The sequence below is a fragment of the Jaculus jaculus genome, chromosome 17, assembly GCF_020740685.1.
Source record: "Jaculus jaculus isolate mJacJac1 chromosome 17, mJacJac1.mat.Y.cur, whole genome shotgun sequence".
Lineage (NCBI taxonomy): Eukaryota > Metazoa > Chordata > Mammalia > Rodentia > Dipodidae > Jaculus > Jaculus jaculus.
In genome coordinates, this window is record NC_059118.1 from 40,232,002 (window position 1) to 40,245,449 (window position 13,448).

Consider the following 13,448-nt stretch of genomic DNA (forward strand, 5'->3'; position numbering starts at 1 on the left):
TGTACTGTATCATGTAGAAAGTCCTTTATATCCCATAATATGCTCTTTCTTATCAAGATAAAAATTATTTCTACCAGAACCAATAAAAAATGCTATTCCTAAAAATAAAATGTTATTCCTGAAAATGACAGCCGGGAGTCCTGGAGAGATATGTATTTGAATGCCTATTACTATTTTTAATATGCATCATTTATGAATTTGAATCTCACTAGAAGGCTTTATTTTCTTAAATTATCACACTACAGCAGATAGTCTCCAAGCTGGCCAGATGGCCATAGAATCTCCTATCTTAAAGAGAAACAATCACGGAGCTTAAAATCCTCTATGACATAAGAGCTCCCTGGGCAATCATAGGCAATACCATGGGCAAGGAAGAGGGTACATGTCATGTTTAACCAATAGAAGAGTGTCATTGCAAGACTGGACTAACTCAGCATGAAGCTCAAGGGAAGTGAGATCACAGGATGTGGATGGACAAGAAACAGCAGAAATGTGAAAGTCCAGAGGGACAACCTATCTAGACAATGTAAGAATAGGAAATAAACTTGTAAATGTCTACACTGAGTGCTGCAAAGTCTCAAGCATAAACTTAATCTAAAAGAGAGGAAGCCTATAAAAGCCAGCCTCAAAACTCAGAGGAGGAAGGATGAGGGCCAAAGGAACTGACAGGATATGAAAACAGCTGATGGAGAGAGCAGAAGGCAACAACTTAGCCATCGTTAGGAAACATTGGCTGGTTCCCCACTGGAGGACTTGTGGTCAGATAAAGGGTCATCATAATTAATTATGATGTTTGATTTCATATTTAGTAAATATAGCTAAGAGTTTTTCAGGGAGCCATTAGAGTGTTCTCTAGATAATCCCTTTTTAATTACAAGATGAAGAACCTTAATAAAGACTTTGTTATATTCAAATAGCTAAATACAGTGGGAGCCTAACAAAACACTGCTCACTGGACAGGTATGCAAAGATGCCATCACTCATGCTGCTAATCTCTCCTAAAGGAAAGACAGACAGGTGAAAGAGCCTGAATAATGCCAAAATTCTTGGTGCTTTTCAGCCTCATAGGGTAATCATTAAGAAACTTTTTATTCTTGGGGCTGAGGTGATAGCTAAGTGGTTAAATGTGCATGCTTGCAAAAACTGCTGGCCTGGGTTTGATTCCCCAATGCCAAAAAAAAGCAAGATGTACAAATGGTACATGCATGTGGTGGTCTGGATTTCCTCTGCAGGGACCAGTGGAACTAATTCTCTCTCTCTCTTTCTTTCTCTTTCTGTCTGTCATGTAGAACTAAATAAAAAAGAATGTGGTGGTGCAGGCCTTTAATCCCAGCTCTCAGGAGGCTGAGGTAGAAGGATCAACATGAGTTCAAGGCTACCCTAAGACTGCATAGTGAATTCCAGGTCAGCCTGGGCTAAAGCAAGACCCTATTTCAAAAATGACAACAAAAAAAATGTGTTTAAAGATCATTATTGGGGCTCAGGAAATGGTTCTGTAGTTAAACATGCTTTCTTGCAAAGCCTGCTAGCCCAGGATGAATTCCACAGCCAACCTCATAAGACTGAGCCATTGTGCATTTGCAGCAGTGAAATACCCTGATGTGTGTACACGCAGACAGAAAGAAGAAAAGAGAATAGGAAAAAAAAAAAAAAACAGGGAGGGAGGGAGGGAAGGAAGGGAGGAAGGAAGGAAAGAGGAAAGGAAGGGAGAAAGGTAAGAAGGAAGGAAGTATCCTCCTACCTCTGCCCCCTGAGTGGTAGGGTTAAAGGCGTTTGCCAAGCGCCTGGCTCCTTTATAAATTTTTAAAGCTCTAACTCTATATAGAAAAGGTTTCAGCTTTTCTTTCTAGTGTGCATTTAAATGCAGAAATACTTAGTATAACCAGTAAATAAATGATAAACTCTACACATAGAAATTTTGTCTATGTCCCCTGAACAGAAGCTAGCTGATTTGAAAATTGATTTGAATCACCCAGTTATAGCATAAGATATTACCATTTAAATTATATCTCTTATTACATAAATCCTTATTCATAGCAAAAGAAAACCGATAGACATGAATACAAATTAAGACCATCATCTTTAAATTCTTTTGTTTGCATCTTCCCCACATCCAATGTGCTCCTCATTATCACCTTTTACTTGATGCTTGTGGCTCTATACTCACTTTTCCTGTTCTTATAAAGGAATTTTTATTTCATTTAATTACATATGTTCACATTAGTAATATTTCAGTTGCTTCAAATATTTTCAAGTAAAGGATCAAAGATCATAATATTTTTATATTGTTTGGCTGTAGTTGATGTTACAGTTAATATTCCCTATGTTTTCCATCATTACATTCTATTTTCCTATTGTTTTTTTCATTATATTTTTCTATTCTCTTAAATATCTAGTGTGTTGGTGTTATTTTCTGAGACTCTGTTTATAAAATTTTACCCAGAGTGAACAATGTATATTCCAAAATTTTCTAAACTGATACCAAGATATTTTTAAGAAAGCTTGATTAGTTTTATGACTAGCAGAACTCTGCATTTATTTATTTTTAGTTTTCCAAGGTATGGTCTCACTCTAGTTCAGGCAGACTGGAATTCACTATGTAGTCTCAGGGTGGCTTCGAACTCATGGTGATCCTCCTACCTCTGCCTCCTGAGTGCTGGGATTAAAGGCACGTGCCACCACGCCTGGCTTTGCATTTATTTTTCTTTTAGTTTTTTGTTTTTTATTTATTTATTTGAGAGCAACGGACAGAGAGAGAAAGAGGCAGATAGATAGAGAATGGGCATGCCAGGGCCTCTAGCTACTAAGGAACTCCAGACGTGTGCGCCCATTGTGCATCTGGCTAACGTGGGTCCTGGAGAATGGAGCCTCGAACTGGGGTCCTTAGACCTGACAGGCAAGTGCTTAACTGCAAAGCCATCTCTCCAGCCCACTGCGTTTATTTTTTGATAGCTCATAAAAATCAAAACAAATTAGAAATCTTCACACATTAGTAGAAATAAAATCATTTACACAATTTATATTTTTTAAATACCAAAACAAATGAGTCCAAATACATGAAAATATATTTTAATAAAAGAATGGCCAAGCCAGGCATGGTGGCACACACCTTTAATCCCAGCACTCTGGAGGCAGAAGTAGGAGGATTGCCATGAGTTCGAGGGCACCTGAGACTACAGAGTGAATTCCAGGTCAGCCTGGGCCAGAGTGAGACCCTACCTTGAAAAACAAAACAAAACAAAACAAAACAAACAAAACAAAAAGAAAGAAAGAAAGAAAGAAAGAAAGAAAGAAAGAAAGAAAGAAAGAAAGAAAGAAAGAAAGAGGATGGCCAAGACTTGTTTACTTAAAAAAAAATGCCATATTTAAAGTAAAACTTTGAATCTTTGTTTTGGGAACTTGGGAGCATTACTGTTGTTCCTATTTTGTTGTTTTGAATTAATCCTAGGTAGTGGACATATACCATGCCACATAACTGCACCCCAGAGCCCAGACCATGGACACACACCCTATCACAGAACTACACTCTAGAACCTAGATCATGGACACATGCCACAGAACTGCACCCCAGAGCCCAGATAATGGACACACACTCTGTCATAGAATTGCACCCCAGCCCTAAGTATTTTTGATTCTAATGACATCAATATTAAATTCACATCTTTTTATTCTTCTATTTTGTTATATTGCTTTCAAATTAGAAATAGCAATTTGACATGGCTACTTCTTTTAATTATTTTTATTTCCCCTCCCACTTCTTATCCAAAAATAAAATTAACAATGCTTTAGGTATCACACATGATCTATGACCACATCACTCAAAGCATACCCATCAATATGTTTGTAAACTCATCAACATATGTATGGAGTAATGAATATTTCTTTTGTAAATTCACTAAAGTTAAACATATCAGATGAAACACCTGTTATTTTTTAAAAGCCTTGAGATAAAATAGTTTACTGATGTGGGTTGTGGGGAGAAATATTCATTATGTGTAAGAAATTTTATAAAAGGTAATTTCTGATGCTTTAACCTGAAGCTAGGTCAAAATAGAAATGAATACATTTTTCTTGCTGAAAATTTCATGGAAACTTATACTGTGAATGAAAGCTACTGGTTCATATACAATGCCATATACCAAAAATGAACTCAAGACTGCATTCAAAAGAAAAACTTAAGAATGTAGAGTGCTCAAACTAATTTTATAGAATAGATATATTTTCCATTAGTTCTATGGGTAGAGGCTCTATGTCTCAGGATACATGAAGAGTACAGATCCAAATTAAAATACCTCAGGGCAATCATAGTCACATGGAATTTGAAAGGTATGAGGATAAGAGAGGTCCATGATATAAAATAAAAGAATTTCTCTCACACAGCGCTAATATCTTGACACTAGCTTGTCTTCCCAGACTGCAGTATTATTAGATTAAAACTGTTGATTCCCAGCACAAGTGTGCAACTAAACAGTAGATGATTTTTTGCATAAGGTTGTTTTTCTTTTGTATTTATTTATTCAAGAGAGAGAGAGGAAAAAAAAACGAGGCAGAAAGAGCAAGACAGAGAGAGAGAATGGGAGCAGCAGGGCCTTCGTCCTCTACAAACTCCAGATGCATGTTCCCCCTTGTTCACATGTGTGACATTGCATGCTTGTGTTACTGTGTGTCTGGCTAACATGGGACCTGGAGATTTGAACATGACTTCCTGGTCTTCACAGGCAAACATCTTAGCCGCTAAGCCATCTCTCCAGCTCAAGGTTGGCTTTTAATGAATGCTATAATATAACAAATTATCTCAGCATATCAATGTCATCTTATTTGAGGAGAGAAAGCCTGGGATGGAGGAAGCCAAATTCTGTACCACTTAAGATTTGAAATATTCAACTGATGTTGGAAGTGATTAAGCTATATTTTGCCCTCTGGAGATTTAAGAGAAATAATCATACTAGGCAAGCCTGGAATGTGTTTTGAACAAGGATTGTTAGGTTTCTGAATACACAGAAGTCACACTCTGCTTCTGGAAACTGCATTGATACAAACACCTGGGAAAGACCTGGCCAATTGTTGCCTCATACACTTAATCCATCGGTGAAGTGCCCGTTCCCAATCCAGAAAACATTTGACACTTCAAGCTGTGCTACATCCATTCTACACACAACATTCCTGACACTAGAAGTAGCTATGACTACAACCTCTTAACTTGATCTTTAAAACTCAGATTCTTGGAGTGGTTTTCTAATTCCATGATAATTAATAGAATTAGAAGTACAGTGCATAATTTAAAAAGAAACACTGAGGAGATGTAATTTCCCTTTCTTTAAAAGAGCCTATCCATGAATTTTTATTTTTCAAATTATTTTTAATGATTACCTCATAATGTTTGATATCAATATTATACCTTTGATATCTATTTCTTCTTATTCCATGGAAATTGATATACAAATGATATTTATGTCTGTTGCACCATGTCTGTAGGTAAAATTAACATCTCAGGGGCTGAGAAGATGGCTCAACCATTAAAGGCAATTGCTTACAAAGCCTGTCAGCCTTGGTTCATTTCCCCAAGTAACCACATAAAGCAGGATGGGCATTAATTTCATTTGTAGCAAGAGAACCTAGACATGCACACGTGCGCATACACATACACACACACATGCACACACATACACACAAAAAATAATTTTTTTTAATTTATTTATTTGACAGAGAAAGGGGGAGGGAGAGAGAGAGAGAAAGAGAGACAGAGACAGAGAATGGCCATGCCAGGGCTTCCAGCCACTGCAAACAAACTCCAGACACCTGCACCCCTTGTGCATCTGGCTAATGTGGGTCCTGGGAAATCAAACCTGGGTCCTTTGGTTTTGCAGGCAAGTGCCTTATCTGCTAATCCATCCCTCAAGCCCAAATGCTTTTAAAAAAAAAATAAATAACATTTTAGGGCTGGAGAGATGCCTCAGCATTTAAGGCACTTGCTTGCAAAACCTAACAACCCAGGTTCAATTCCCCACGACCCATGTAAAGTTGGATGCACAAAGTGGCACATGCATCTGGAGTTTGTTTGCAGTGACTAGAGTGCATCCATTTTTTCTCTCTTTCCTTGCAAATAAATAAAAACATTCTTTAAAAAAAAACACTTTAATAGAACATTTGCCTAGCACTGTGAGGTTCTGGGTTCCACTTCCACCACCAAAAGAAATAAATATGTAAAAAAATAAATAAAATGCCATCTCTATAATTTGATCATTTTGTTTAAAACATTAACAAGCTATACAGCAGAAATTGCAGTTTAAGTGCAGAGTTGCTAGTGAGACTGTAGAACAAACCTGCAGGTGTATACCTAGGGCTCTAAATAAATAAAAACATAGATTTATTCATTATGTGTCTGTATCTGGATTGAAAAAAAAGAGAAATAAATTTGAAGAGGGTAGAAAGGGACAGGAATGGAGAAAACATAAAAATATCAAGGGCATGAGGACCCCCAAAAGGACAATTAGCTGTTCACTCACTATGAAGAGACATGGACACATAGAATGATTATACATGTGCTAAATTTAAAAGGTCAGAGGGTGCAAAAGCTTTGTTTACCATACCATCATCACCTATAATCACCAGTAGTGACCGAGATACATGTGTCAAAAGTCCATAAAACATTCCATATTTTATAGGTGCTCTCAAATTTTAAGACTTCAACCCTTACGCAAAAGGATAATCCAAGAATAAATAAATAAAATAAAATAAAAAGAGTGTACTATTAGTTACAGATGCAAGCCTTTATTTATACTGCTAAAATTTGTCTTTTTTTTTTTTTCTTACACACCTTTAGGGGGGCATGCTACAGCTCTTTTCCATATTCTTTAGTTTATTTCATTGTCAATACATTCAGTTCCTATAATTTATAGTGCATTTTCCCAAATTTGTCCTCACTCTGCTGAAGTACTTCATGAAGATTTATTGTTTGCCAAGAAATTAAATCTTAAGAACAGGCAGAGGTTCCTATACAAGTGCTAATGAATACTTGGCTGCCACACAGCAGTCTCACCATGACAGCTCCCACACATCAGTGTTAATAAGCATTTAACACCTTTAGGGAAGCCTTCTGAGATAGGGACATAGCACCCAAAGGAAGCACTAGTCCTCTGTCCCCATGGCTCTCAGACACTGGCATGATTGGCATGTTCCTAAAACACTCTGAACACTGTCTAAAACACAGATAGTGTCCCTTTAACAAAAATCTTTATGCTGTGGACCTTACTTGACCAAGCCCACGAATGTCTTTATGGATCCCTTAACATCTGCCTTTCTCAAGCAGATAATTCATTCATAATATTTTCATTTTATTTTCTCAGAGTTCGCTAAGTATCCTAGCATGATAATGGCAGTTCCCTTTTTATTCTCAAAGTATTATGGTTTAGACAGGCAATCAGTAGCTACCAAGACTGGACCTAAAGTTCACTCACATGATATTCTGAATTGATCTATTCTAGACTGTCTTTAAGGACAAGAAGTGGTCCTTAGTCAACTGCAGACTGATTTAAACCCAATTATTATTTCACTCACATATTTGAAATCTATTTTTCATTGGCTGCTATCTTCCAGATGTTGACTTGGGTCCAGGGCCCTGTAGCAAACAAGGCCTGTATCTTACATTGGTGAGAGATGGGGGAGATCAGCCAATAAACAGAGAAGCAATACATGCACAAAATAGAAGATAAAGAATACCTGAGTGTAGAGCAGAAAACTTGAGGCATTAGACTAGTGCTTGATGCATATGAGGGAAAGAATGCAAGTGAGTGTGCCTTGGGGTATAATGGGAGAGGGTGAAGACAGGAAAGCATAACGATCATAACAACATCCCACAAACTATGCACAACACTTTCTGAGGATCAATAAGCTTTTCCTATATATCATTTCACTTAATGCTTCATTAAATAAAGATTATCTTCATTTTATCATTATATTTTTCAAATTAGAAAAGAGAGACTGGAAACTTGAAGAACTTGGCCAGAGTCACAGGGGGCAAATATAGGCACCAGAATTCATAGTTAGCCCATTTGTTTACAAAACCATTTCAGTATAAAAACAAAAACAAACAAAAATAAAGCATGGCTTAAAGACCTCAATATAAGACCTGAAACTCATCAAGTACTGGAAGAAAAAATAGGATGCACTCTCCATGATAAAGGTCTAGGAAAAGACTTCCTGAACAAAACCCCAGTAGCCAAGGAAATTAAACAAGCACTCAACCAATGGAATCTCATGAAGCTAAAAAGCTTTTGCAGACAAACGTATCATAAACAGAGCCAATAGATTTTACCAACTATATAGGAGAAAATCTTTGCCACTGACAAAAGCCTAATATCTAGAATCTACAAATATCTCAAAAAACTAAACAATAAAAAAAATCAAACAACTCACTCCAAAAGTGGTGCAGAGAACTAAATAGGGAGTTCTCAGAGCAAGAATTACAAATGGCTAACACACATGTTCAACATCCCTAATGATTAAGGAAATGCAAATTAAAACAACTATGAGATTCCAGCTTACCCCAGTATGGATAGCAAACATAAAAAGTTAAATGAAAACAAATGTTGGCATGGCTGTGAAGAAATAGGAACCTTCAGTCGTTGTTGGTGGGAAGATAAACTGGTACAGCAACTGTGGAAATCAATTTGGAGACTCCTAAAAAGGATGAATACAGAGTTACCAGCAGACCCTATTATTCCCTTACTAGGCATTTGCCCTAAAAGTTCCATATCTCAGTTCAGAAATATTTGCTCAAGCATGTTTGTAGCTGATCAATTCATAATAGCTAAAAACTGGAATCAACCCAGGTGCCTATCATTAGATGAATGGATAATCAAGATGTGCTATATCTACATGATGGAATTCTACTCAGCAGTAGAGAAAAATGACAATTGCAATTTGTAGAAAAATGGTTGAACTTAGAACAGATCATTTTAAGTGAACTCACACAATCACAGAAACAACTGTCACATGATCTCACTTATCTGTGGTTCCTAACCTGAATCAGCCAAGTTACTGACATAACTAGATAGCATCTTGAGGCTTGGACAATAGGAAAAGTAGGGTTTGGGGGAAGGGAAAGAGTGAAGGAGGACACAAAATCTGAACCCAAATTGAACTGGTACCATAGAATCCTATGTCCTGGAAATCAGACTAAAATGTGGAACCCTCAAGCAGACCTTAGAAGGAACACCTCAATAGAAGGGCCCTGGAGAAAGTGAGATGAAACCTAACCTCAAATTTGTCCTGTTTCTTTTCTAGCTTTTTCTTTTTTCTTTTCCCTTTGTGCTGGCCTGTAATTCCCTGTATCAGGATATGGTCTACATCCACAATGAGCTGTTGATCAGAGAAACCTACTAGATCTCCCAAAACAAACAAGACAGACTTCTGTCAGCACTTGATTACCCACTAGAGGTTAATGATAAGACCCTACTGCTGAAAACACCAAATGCTGTTGGTATGGATCATAGAGAGACCTGATTGGAATCTGGAGGAGAGCCGGTCCCCAGAAAATTAGCCCATCTAGTTCTAGAAGATGCTACATGAGCTTCCAGGGGAAAGTGGCCAACATTTGTCCAAGCACCTCAAAGTCTAAGCAACTCAGAAGCAAACAACCTTATGTGATACCCATACAAGTGAAATAATGGCACACAGCCACGGTGGGTAACCAACTCCTCTTGGATTGGCTAACAGATCTGCTCATTGGAAATGAAACCATATCTTGAACTGGGAAACAAGTCAGAATTATATCTAGATAATGATTTTGCTTTCTGATGTCAAGCTCCCACTACCCTTAGACTGAAAGAAGGTCTACCCCCTTTTAATTCTCTCTAAATCAATAATGGTTATCACATTTATCTGGTACTGACTTCATTCTCCATTGGAGAATCTGCTTCACTTTTTCAGAGGGGTGCTGGACCTGAGGTGATAAATGAACCAGTGTACTCCACCCTGGCCCCAGCTGAAACCACAGAGGACTTGGGGAAATGAGCTAGAGAGTTGCTTGCTCAGTGACACTGATGTAAGCACAAGGATGATGGAGAGAGATACTGAAGACACTCAACACCTACCACACCAGACGTCTAGATGCTCCTAAGTGCTCATCACTGAAGTAGACTTAAAATGCTCCCAGAATGGCTCAGGAATTTTGCAAAAGAGAGGTTGGAAAGGTAGTTATAGCCACAACTTAGGATACTTTGCACAGAGACATTGCCTCTCCATAACAGACTGTAGCCCACATAATGCATGACCCACAACCCCCATCAGGTTAACCTGCATCCCCAATGAGAAAGGCTTCTTCAGAAAAAGGACAAGGAGGAGGAAAAAGATGGTACCAACATGTGATATTTACATGCCAAATATGCCCATATCTAATAATAAAAAAAGATATCTGACACACACTTCAAAATAAATTGAATGCAAACACTAAAACAAAGTTATTTATTTTATTTTTTTTTTAATTTATTTATTTGAGAGTGACAGACACAGAGAGAAAGACAGATAGAGGGAGAGAGAGAGAATGGGCACGCCAGGGCTTCCAGCCTCTGCAAACGAACTCCAGACGCGTGCGCCCCCTTGTGCATCTGGCTAACGCGGGACCTGGGGAACCGAGCCTCGAACCGGGGTCCTTAGGCTTCACAGGCAAGCGCTTAACCGCTAAGCCATCTCTCCAGCCCCAAAGTTATTTATTTATAATAAACTTCAACTAAAAATTGTGCCATACATATTTCTAAATATGCCCTGTAATCACCATTCTGAGGAATAGAATTTGGGGAAAATTTCAATACATGCAAAGACAATTAAAAACTTTTATAAACAATGAGACATTTTCCAAAGTAATGCTATATGTGCTTACTATCAGCAAAGATATGTATCTTTATATATGATATTGAAATTCTACTGACCTATGTAGAGGGTAAGTGGTTTACAACATGTAAGTACATAAAATAAGCATGTATGCCATGCATTTAGCAATGTACCTTGAAAACATTATTGAAGTCAATAGTTGCAATAAAAACTGAATAAAAACAGAAACAGAAAGACACACCACATGCACACACACAAAAAAAAGTTTCACAATTCAGATGACGATGGTGACTATTTAAGTAGTGGATATAAGCCTCAAATTAATCTTTTTAAAATACATTCAAGTACGGTCTCATCTCATCCTAATAAAGACTTTATGAGATAAGGATAATTGTATCACATATCATACTTATGAGAAAACTAAAGCACAGAAATAGAAGCCGATCCTGGTACATACAAGTAGCAGTACTCATCAAAAAATCAATCAAGCCACAAAGTCAAATAGAATTAGAAAACTTTAGTCTATTTCATTGTACATTTTTGCTTTTAAAAATAAAGGACCCAAATGATTGTCTAGTAATTTTCCTGTATATAGTATATAGTTGAGGTACATTCTACTGTTATCATCAGAAAGTACTTTTTAAAAAATTGTGAGCTGGAGGGATGGCTCAGCAGTTAAGGCATTAGTTTGCAAGGCCTAATGGCCAGGGTTTGATTCTTCTGTACCCATGTAAAACCAGATGCATATCGTAACATATTCATCTGGAGTTTGTTTGCAGTGGGTGGAGGCCCTGGCATACCCATTATCTCTGTCTGTCTCTCTTCTCTCTCTACCTCTCTCTGCTTGCAAATAAATGAATAGAAATGTTTTTTGCAACATGGCAATTATTGTTTGTTCTTCAGTTATCAGATCTTAAGGGACTTCTTTCCTTTTTTGACACATTTTACTTATCTATACGACATCTGCTAACCACACATTTTTGCTTTCAGTTTGCTTCTAGTCCTGCCCTCTACAATGAGCACAAAAAACCTTAGGAATTTGTTTCTTTGATGTGCAATGCACAGCAGCAGAAGGACATAGCAATATATCTCTAGTAAAGGTATGGTGGACCTTGGATTTCTGCCACTCAATCTGTTCCCAGACCTCATCTTCACATTCCCATAGGACTACCTCAAAGTACAGTTTTCCTTACACAAAAATATACACAAAAAATGGGGAATTATTTTGTTCTTGGTTTTCCCTATGAAGATGTTATTAAAACTATTCTAACATGAGCACTTGCATTAAATGGTAGGGACCAGAAAGGCCACGTGTGAATCCTGTCTCTTTGAAAGAAAAAAGTCATAGATGTTTGGAACAACTAGCATTCATAGATATGTGTCTATTCTACTGGTTGCTGAAAAAGTCATTATATCCTTTGCTTCTTTCTCCTGGTTTCAAAAATAATAATGAATCCTAAGTACAGAGAGATTCAGTGACTCGAGCCTTATAAATCAAATCATAATATTAGATATAATAAAAGAATTAAAATAAAGTGCCATTTCCATTGGACAACAAGATGGCATCCTGTTTCAAATTATGCATCAGACAACAAGATGGAATCCTGCCAAGTCATGCAGAGCTATGAAAAGTAATAGGAAAGACACCAGATAACAATTCCCAAACACCAAGCAGAAGATAGCCCACACTTGCGCTAATCAAAATCTAGTAGATATGTTGGAGAAATCATTCAACTTCAATTTTACAAATACATTAATTGTCAATTAGATGTAAAATGAAAAAAAAAAAGTGTTCTTTGCTGCAACCCACTGCTAAATTTGATCAATTTGTTGTTATCAGTGCATAAAGTCCTTGCACTTACCATTTGCTAAATCTGGAAGGAGGAAAACACTTGCTGCAATCAGGTGAAGTAGGTTATTAATGGTTCTGAACTAATACCCAGAAATTGCCTCATTCTGAGGCAATTAAGGCTTGGAGGAGAATGTTTAAAATCTCTGAGGAATGACTAGCATGAAACAGGTGGTCTTCCTATACTTGCTATTGTTTGAATAATTCTGAATTGCTCAGTATATTGCATTTTTATTTTTTAGCAAATTACTCATTAATTCAGAGGTAATCCTTTATTTTACATTTCATCTTAACAAGAACCCCCTAGTCCGTAAGTGTTAGAATTATTGTCTAATTTGTACAGTGACATGTCCAATCACAGAACTTCAAGGAAAAAGAAGAAAGAAATCATACAAAGAAGGCTAGATATTTCATAAGGAAAATTAGAAGTGTAATACAGTAAATTGAGGCAAAGTTTGAAGAAAATGGAAGCAAATATTGAAAGCAAAATAAATAAATAAACCAAACAAATGCAGAACTTCCAAATTACTTCCAGGTTGAACCCATGAACCACTTTCACTTGAAAGTCCATACTAGGGGCTGGAGAGATGCATTAGTGGTTGCCTGCCAAACCTAAGGACCCAGGTTTTGTTCCCTAGGACCCATATAAACTAGATATACAAGGTAGCACATGTATCTAGAGTTCGTTTGCAGTGCCTAGAGGTCTAGAATGACTACTCTTTCTCTCTGTGCCTCATTCTCTATCTCTCAAATAAATAAATAAAAATAA